The sequence below is a fragment of the Pezoporus wallicus genome, unplaced genomic scaffold (genome assembly GCF_028554395.1).
Source record: "Pezoporus wallicus isolate ANWC-B61680 ecotype Strahan unplaced genomic scaffold, APGP_CSIRO_Pwel_v1 contig_593, whole genome shotgun sequence".
Lineage (NCBI taxonomy): Eukaryota > Metazoa > Chordata > Aves > Psittaciformes > Psittacidae > Pezoporus > Pezoporus wallicus.
Genome location: NW_026642342.1, coordinates 1,842,777 through 1,852,500, shown reverse-complemented (window position 1 = coordinate 1,852,500; position 9,724 = coordinate 1,842,777).

Genomic DNA, 9,724 nt, shown 5'->3' with positions numbered 1-9,724 from the left:
GTGGAAGGAAGTTCCAAGCTTCTTCTTATTTTTTTAAGTTTTATCCATTCCTAAAAAAAAAGCAATAAACCTAACAGTTGGACTGGGAGGCATTCAAAGATGTGAGCATTTCTGGTGTGTATTTGCATCTGGGTTAGTCCAGATGTCTACGGTATGCAGAAAAGGTTTGGTTGCCGCTGACAGTCTTGGGGCAGAGAGAGGTTTTGTGGTTGGAAGGGACAAATAGCAATCATTTAGCTTGACCTTCTGCCCCCTGGTAATTAGCTACTAATGGTTGTGTTTTATCTTGCAGCATTTCACATGTGGATTCTTTTCTGGTGATTGGATCACGGAAACAATGTAAGAAAACGGGAAATGGCTCATCTCCTTTCAAGGTCAGTATTGTCTTCATTCATATATTTTCATGTCTTTTAAGGTTTAAAAGTTCTGAAGCTACGAATATTTTCCTTCTCTCAGGGGGTTTTTCCAGATGATTTGGTGCTAGGATACTTTCCCTGAAAACCAGCCTTACTTCTTTCTGCTTGAGCTGCATCCAAAACAAAACTTTGTTCTTTCTTCTTGTGAAAAACTCATTTTTCAAATACTTATAATGCACGTTTCCGACCTCCTGCAGCCATCACTAAACCAAACTGTATATAGTTTGCTCTTCATGGATCAGTCCTGAAGGCACAGATAATTTTTGTCACTCTTCTCTGAACTCCCTCCAGTTTGTCAATATCTTTCTAAATACAGCATGCCCAGAACTGAACACACAGTCAGAGAACGGTTCACCATTCTCTACTACTGTGAATGAAAAAATGGATCTTTTTGTGAGCCCACTGGTATTGACAAAGACTATCATCAATAAAAAATTAAAAAGGGCTTTCAATGCTGATTTGAATGTGGGGAGGCTGCTGGCCTTCATGTCCTGTCCTTGTAGAAACAGATAACACCAGCTTATAAGGGAAGGGTACTGCTCTGTGGTATGCCGTTACCATCTGCTGTTTCCCAGGGGTATTGATGGGACCATAATTATTTTTTCAATCTTTTTTTTAGTGGATGATGGAACATGAAAAACACTTGACCCTCTTCATAGTTTCAGTTTGTTCAGTGAATAACTCTTCTTGGCTCCAATTACTTTTGACACCAGAGTAAATCTGTCAACAGTGGGAACATCCTCATGAGTCGTGGTAGGGATAGATTTTCAAATGAAGGTGACAGCTGCAAGAGGTCCCTGCTGCCTTCAGGATTCCTTTTCATGCGCACAGCAGCTCTGAAAGTGTGGACTCTATGTCCTTACTAATGTATGGAAGTAAATCCAGAAATACACAGACAAGAAGGTGGTACAGTTGATGCCTCCTTCCCACATAATTGAAATTTGGGGTTCCTTTTATCTCTTTGCCATTATTTGGCACAGTTCCTCTTTGCTACTGAATTTGCCTGTACAGAAAGCATCTACTCACAATGAGACCTTTAATGTATTTTCAGACTTGAAGGTGCTGTCTCACTCCCACTGACATTAATGGGCACCTTGTCTCTCATGTCACTAGAACATGTGTTTGTGCTTCACTTTGAGTCATTTGCAAAACTAGAAGCTGTAAATTGAGGTCTTCAGTGTGTTTCTTGGTCAGTTACATGCAGCTGAAGATAGACTCAAGGACCTTGGCTGAAACTTCATCTTGACCATCATGGAGACCCAGACCATATGTGGATCTACTCTAATTACATCCTCAGGTCATGCCAGAGAGTCTCTTGCATCAGCCTGGCTCCCATCTGTGTTGAAGACATTTGATTTTCTTTTGGTGGTGGCATTCAAACCTGGGACCCTCACTTTTCTTTGCACAGTACCCTATTGGTTTCTATCTCTGAAAAACACTTAATGTTTCTGACCTTGTGCTGATACTGTATTATGACAGGATGTTCTTTGTGTACAATCCCGTCAACTACAGCAATTTCATATCTCTAATCCCAGTAAGTTTTTATGCTCAGCCTGGCTTGATATTTTCTTTGGTCATCCGTTTAGAATTGCTTCCCCCAAACTGTTGTCAACTTGGGCCATTTTGTGTTACTTGTTTGAACTTGTCAAATTTCATTTCAGACATGGGTAATACTTGACTCATATTTACTTCAAACTCCTCTTCCTGCAGTTCATTGCTTTCATTATTTATAGGTGTTCTTGAAAGCGTATCTGCTAAGCTCCTTACTGGGTCTGTATTTCACATTTAATGAGTACTTTTGCAATTTCATTACATTTTTCTGAAGTCCAGGTGGCTCATTGTACAATGGATTTTGCTCTATGGCTCCTAGTGCTTTATGGTCTCTTTCTACCTTGATTGAATTCTTCCTATAAACATATTCATGAAAATACTCGTGATCTAAAACAATTGCCAGTATTCAGTTTTAAGAGTGCAGGCATAGCTTTTGGTATGTTTTAGCCAGTGCCTCAGACATCATCTTGTGAGGCAGTCATGACCAAAATGACCTTGCATCAGCTTGGGTTATAAGGTTCGTGTTAAACTCAGAATATTCCAGTGTTGATGCTTCTCCGGCAGTTTCTCTTTACATCAAACCTTATTCTATTTTCAATTATCTTTGAGTTGTTCTGAACTACCTGCAAGGAACACTAGCAGTGCCCCTTCATGGTGAAAGAAAAAGATACTAGTTTATCTGGACCTCTTTTCAAAGAGAAATCTTTATGTTCAGCATTTGTACCAAGCTTTGCCCAAGGGGTCTTGTTCAGACAGTAACCTTCTGTCATTGCTCCAATACCAATACTATCAGCAGGAAAACTAGTACTGATGTTCTCATGAATTCCCCAAAAACCTCCTGGTGGAGGTTTTCAAGATGGTCTGAGCTTTTCTTGGAGCTGGGAAGCTCTGTTGCTATTGCATACTTTTACCTGCTTTAATCCATCTGCCCTCATCTGGCCAATACCAAAAGTGTTACTGAAGAACATGAGCATTTTAGTGGTCTCAGTGCTCATTGTTATCCTAAAAATTAGATCATCTGCTGATACGTCAATCTTATCTTAATCCTCTGAGATCTGGACGTGATATGATAGTGCTGAGACTATCCAAAAGAGATGCTTCCTTGCATCTCCTAACGGAATTACTGAGCAAAAGTATGTGTTTTTTCCATCAACCTTACCCAGCTTCCTAATATGAAAATCCTCTTGAATTTAGAAGTCTAGACCTGTACACTTTATTCATGCCTGTAGGCTTCCTTTAGATGTTGCACTGAGGTGTTTTTGTTTCTTCAAATCCCTATTCTGCTTGCTTTAATGATCAATTTTGTTAGTTTCTGTATGCATTCGATATGCCTCTGTTTATCACCCACTCAGATTCAGTTGTTTTGTCTTTCATTGTCAGTGTGAATTCATATTGTGCCTAATTTTTACAAAACTGTAGTAGCAGTTTTCAATGTTATGACCAGTGGCATGACTTGGCTCCCTCTCTTTGTCACCAAATGTGTTGAGAAAGCATATTTCTCAGAGCCTTCCTTGGCTGGTCCACCGTGTTGGTCTCATGTATGTCCATCAACCCATTTCTACACAAATTAATCACAGTTTGTAGCACTTTTATTGGCAGCCTGTTGGTCTGTGGAGCAATGTGTTTCATGCTCTCTGCAAAATCTAGAAGGAGTCAGAAATGCTACTTTTAGACCTGATTTAATTCCAAGATGAAAAGGTGTTTCTCTTGGAGTAGTAGAGGTGACTCGCAGAGGGTCTTGCACAACCTCCACCTACAAGTTTCATAGATGCTTCCAAGGATGGCCAGGAGAAGGGAAATGTCTGCATGACTGAAGCAGGTGGATCCATTGGTTGACCTTATTTAGAGCAAAGGGAAATTGCCTTAAAGGGCTGAGAGGTCACATGAGGTCTCTGGGTACGCTGCAGCCTGGATTAGCACCAGGACATGACTAGAGCCTCTGATCTGCTCTGATACTGGATATGTTCTGCATTTGGGATCGTGCAGCCAGTTTTGCACAACAAGTGGATTCATTTGTTCCTCTGTTCCTTTTCCCTGTTACCACATAAGCAAGAAATACCTTTCTAGGTCCCCCGTCCAAAATCTGCAGCATCCTCCTATACCAAGCCCTCCCAAGGAGAAAAGCAGAACTACCAAAACAAAGGTAAAACATTTCAGTGGAAGATTTCTCCAACGGGCAGCCTCCTCCCCCAAAAGCAGGATGCACTAAATAATGGAGTGAGCAAACACTAAAAAAAGAGAAGTCCTTGTGTGTACCACGAGCATTGAAAATGACTGGGAAATTCTTGCTTTTTGGGGAGTGACCAGTTCATTGCTTTGCTAAGTATCTTTCTAAGCCACCTCTTGTCAGAAGAAGAGAATAAATGAAAAGAGAGAGAGAGAGAAAAAGACCTTTGCATAGCTTGAGCCTTTGTGCCGTGCATTCAGACTGATTTGTACCCTTTGTAGTCTTAATTATTTGTGAGAGCAGGATAACAGGAGTACCAAGCTCACCCATTATTTCCTGCATAAAAAAAGGCGCACAGAAGCCGCTGATCGGTTTTGAATTAGCAAACATGATACTAAAAAAAAAAAAAAAACCAGGAGGAAGGGGGGGAGAGAGAGTGCATAAAAAAAATTCATTAATATCATCAGGGATTAGGAGGCTGATTAAAGTGTAGCTGTTAGCGTATGCAAATGAGCGATAGGCATTTATCAGAGCCTGTGCAAGCTGTCTCAGAGCTGTAAAGCCCACGTATGTTTTTCAGCTGATTAAAACAGTTTTAAGTTCTGGAGGATTTTTTCTCTTTCCTTTTTTTTTTTTTTTTTTTGAGAGAAATAAAAAAAAAAAGAAAAAAGCCACCATCATCTATCCTTTTCCTTTTGGCTAAATTCCTCTAAGTGCACTCCAACCATTTCCACTTGAATGCACTCACTCTCTCTCTCTTTCTCTTTTGGGTAATGAGAGTTTGGGAAGGAAATGAATGCAAACTAAGCATGAGGCTTGCAACAGCTTTCTTGGCTTCCCTATGAACTTCCAGTGCGAGGCCGTCTGAGCCTGCATCCTAGCAGCGTCTTTGAAACATGCGTATGCTACCATGCTGCAACCTGGCCAGGCTCAGGCTCTGGGGAGAAGAAACAGGCTGATGGCTCTTCATCAGCTTCCTTATGCTTTGGGACCACACTTTGAGCCATGCCTCACTCTGCTCATGCTTGGGAGGTATGGGAGACTCCATCCAAACTGCTCGGGCAGATGGGCTTGCTCCTCGTTACAAAGCTGGTGTACAGCTTAGCTTGCTAGAGGAACATGTAGAACACAGCAGAGGAGCAATGAAAGAGAGAGCTGAAGCTAGTTCACACAAATATAATTGGACTTCTTTTTCCTGTGTCCCACAGCCCTCTATGTTTGGTTGTCCTGGACAAGATTTGCTGAAGAGGCTGTTTGGGGTTGGCTTTATTCTGTGGTCCCCAGGTGAAATCCCCAAAAGAGATTTTCAGGAAGATAGTGGCTTAATGTAACACTTTCCAGAAGTGTTATTTAACTCAGACACCTAAATCTGTGCTCTCCTCTGCAAACGTGATTCAGTTAGTCTATGTCTCCAGCACCTCCAAGGAGGAGCCAGTAGGTAACACACTTTCAAATGTCTCTCTATTATTGCTAATATCAGGATGAATGAATCTTGATGCAGGAGCCCATTCATCAATACAACATTCAAGTCTGGTTTCCTTGGGGTATGGTCTCTTGCCTAGACTTTAAGTATTCTTTTTCTCTTTTTGTTATTTATCAGAGATAATTCCTTAAGTCTCTTAAGACTGTGGTTGCCCCTCTGTGTGGTTCATTTGGGAAAGGAATTTCACAGCCTTGTGAGGCAAGGAAAGTGTTTTTGGCAGACTGCTTTTGAAGTGAAGTTGAGGGGTTGGTTGAGGGGACTGAACTATTAGAGGAAATTCTGGAAATGTCCTAGATCTGGGAAAATCATGGGAGACGTGGCTAAGGATTCTTTAATGTGGTTTATCACATCAATCGAAAATTTATCACGTGGATCTTCAACTTATCATGTATGTGGAGTGCGCATGATGGTAAAGCATCCCTTGGAAGAGCAGTCTTAGCTAACAGATTGCCAGCTTTTTCATTATAAACCAACAATGGTATTTAAAGTGGTTATAACTTCGCTGTAAAATTTTGCTCTGTTGAAACTTGGCAAATGAGGTCCTGCCCAACAGCAATGCCTTTTTTTATTGTTGTGTGTTTGGAAGTAAATCAGCTTGGCCATTTATGCTTTAAAAGATTACTTCTTTTGAGTCCCAGCCTCTCATTTCTCAGGCTGGCAAAAGCTCCTAGTGCTGCAGGGAGAATTCATTCAAAGTTGAGGAAGGGCTTTGTGCCTGTCATTAAACAACGACCGACCCCTTTGCATAGCTGGGAAAGCACTTTTGCAGGTCCTGGACTGTATCCTATCCCATCCCCCTGCTGCAGGAACCCATTGCAATTTCATACCATTCATTACCAGCCCATCCAAGACCAGGAAGAAATACTGTGCCTGTGTGGAAAACAGCAAAACAAGAAAACAGGGCCAGCTTTGGAAATAGCTTGTGAGTGACTTGGTAAACCACAGCAACGGTAACACAGTAGTGCTCAGCAGAACATTTATAATACAAAGAGTAGCACATCCTTGTGGGTGCAGCTGGGATGAGCACAGCGAGAACTGAGCAGCAGGGTTACTAGGATACGCAGTTGTATGGTGGGATGGGCACAGTTATACTAAGCTTGAAACTACTCACAGGGTGCTACTGAGAATGGCTACCTAGCAAGACTGAAATTAGTACCAGCAGGTAGATCATAATAGTGTCCAAAAGCAGGACTAAGCAACACCCTTTGGAAAATACAAGAGAAACCAGTTAGCATGAAGGAAAATGAGGCATTTCCAAGAGGAAGCCTTTAAGTACATCAAACCAGTAGTCAGACAGGTGGCTAAGATATCCTTTGGTGGTGGACGGATTGATAAAGTTCCACTGTTGGTTAGAAGTGGACTTCAAGGTTGGAAGAAGTGATCAATACTCAGTGTTCATAGAAAATAAGACGCCAGAGCCGGACTGCTCTTTGTCAGTATTTGACTTTGCAGGTATCCCATGGTTAAATAGGGCGATCAGCTCTGGGCATCGCTGACTTTCAGAAGACCCAACAGAACAGGGGAACTGGACACCGCTCTAGTGAAATGATGTTGGGGTCTGCAAGAGCAAGATAATGCCATTGGAGGGCAGGAAAGCTGGTGTCGTATAGCTGTCTGAGCCTGCTGATCCCTAGCTTCAGTGCCAAGCTCTGGCACTGGAGAAAGCTCATGGATATAGTCATTCTCTTCTGAGTCGTCTGACTCGGCATATCACTAACCAGTTTTGCAGATCATATGTGTAATCATTTGTTTGCACAGCAACCTTCTAAAACATTTCCAAGACGGTGTTACCCTTCTCTGTACTTTTTCCAAGTCCTATATGGGACCCTGTGAAATGTGATCAGATCTGCACCATCACTCGGTTCAGGACTGGTAAGGATCACTGCAACGTTCTCTGCTTTATTCTCTATTCCTTTTCCAACAAAAAGGAGCAAGAACCTATGACTTGTTTGGTTTTGGGTTTTATATATGTTTTTATTTATTTGCTTTTTCTCTTTTTAGAAAAAACATAAATAGGGGTGAAGCTGACATTGCCATTGCTGAGCTTGTGCTCTCACTCTGAAGCCAGTGTTAAGTTCTGCTTTTGCCACATCCAAAATGAAACAGAAATAACAAAGGATTAGAGACAGGCAATACAAATACTTCCAAGTGCGGCTAAAGTGACAATATTGTCTGTTTCTTCCAAGGAGAAAATCAATAAAAAATGAAATGACTGTAATAAATGGCATAAAGAAGGTCAAGCAGGCAATCAAATTTATTTTTTAGACAATTACAATAGTGCCTTATTCAAAGGGACACTGAATAAACTTGAAAGGCAACAGAACTGAAACTGATAAAAAGACACTTTTGTGAGCAATTCATACATAGCTTAGGGAATTCATCGTCCCAAGATATTGCTGCAACCAAGTTCTCCAGTTATGTTACCCAGAAAAAAGCATTACAAAAGATACAGGCCCATGTTTCAGGACTTAAGGAAGTTTATTCCACAGCAGCCTGTCCTGGCTTCTTCTGCTTGAGTCACCATGAACTTTGTATGCAGGATGCAGCAGTGTCCAAATGGGTGCCCCAACCAACCATAACAACACTTAAATTTCCTTATCTTTTTGTTCAAATTAAAGCAAGTCAAATCCCAGCTTGGTGGCGAGGAGCAGACTTGCAGAAAGTGCTTTTGGAAGGGCTCATGGAATCCCATACTCTGTCTGATGTGCACTGAAGCATAGCTCCATAAAGACAACACAAAACCATGAAGAATGTTCTCCAGGCAGAAGAGGAGGAACTTCTGCACTGGAAATGAGCTACAAGTAGGCTGAGCGCACCCTCTGCAAAACCTTGCTATTCCCAGCCTAGGAGTCCTGTGTACTGGATGAAGCAGGCAAAACAGCATAGAAATAGTACATAACTGGGGTCCTTCTCTCCAGGTTTAGGCATGAGAAAACAAACACCCTAATTACGGTATTTAATAACTTCATAGTCTTTCACACTTATGGTATTTTTTGGGTGTGTACCTGCATGGAGTCTTCAGGTGAAAAAGCATATGCAAATTACTAGGTTTATAATTGCAAATACAAAATGTCACCTCCCGCAAGCTACAGCTCTGACGTTTTTGTAACTTTGCCTGCAAAAGAAGTTCTTGCCTTTTTTTTTCTTTGAAATTTATCAGTCTTTTTCTTTTTTCCTTTTTTTTTAAATTAAATAACAGCAATTACGTTACTTTGAAATGTGCAATTTCAGTGTAGGCATTTGACAGAGCAGGGTAAGCCAGTCAGTTAAACCTGTGTTTGTCCATCTGCTGAGGATGGCGCCTGAGTTTCAGAGGAGCTTTGGGACAAATTTGCTTCTGCTAATGTCCTTGACAAGGCAGTATGGAGACATGAGCAGCTGCTGAGGCAGGACGGAAGAGCTGTACAAGAAGAAATACAGCTCAACTTCTAAGCATTTTTGGACCTCTCCAAAGGCTGGCTGCAGTTTGGTGGAGCTGGCAGATGAAATTGGAGTCCAAGATGTATTGCAGTAATTCCGCCAAGGAAGTGCTAACAACAGGAAACACAATGCAAATATAATCGAGGTCATCAGCCCCTTTTCCTTGCATAAGTACTTAAATATGTGCTTGTATTGCAGTTACTTAACTGTAATTGCTCAGGGCAAATGTGAGATCAGGTCTTTACAGTCTCTGAGCATTCTTCCTTCAGGTGATGTATTGGTTTCTGACCCTCCTTGGGCACGCCCTGTAAATATTTACGCACCTCCAGTCAAGGGGTTTGTGTGTTTATTCAGAGAGATGACAATTAATAAGCAGGAGAAGGAGATCTGAAAGCTGCTTGGAGTGTAGTGTTACCTGTATAATTGGTATAGGGGACAACAATAAATGCAGGTCAGGAGTGGGTGGCACATCCAAAGGATGTCTCTTTTGGAGGGATCTGAAGAAACTTTTTCTTTGCTTTAGATGGGGAAAACCTACTTTGAGCATCCACTGAGTGATGTTAGAATTGCCATCCTTGAAACAACACATTACTCACTGATGCCACTAAACTTTCCCTTACAATTCTGCCAGATGGCCTGCTTGGTCCCTTCAAACCTCATAGCTATTTTCAGCCCCTTGCAGCTGGA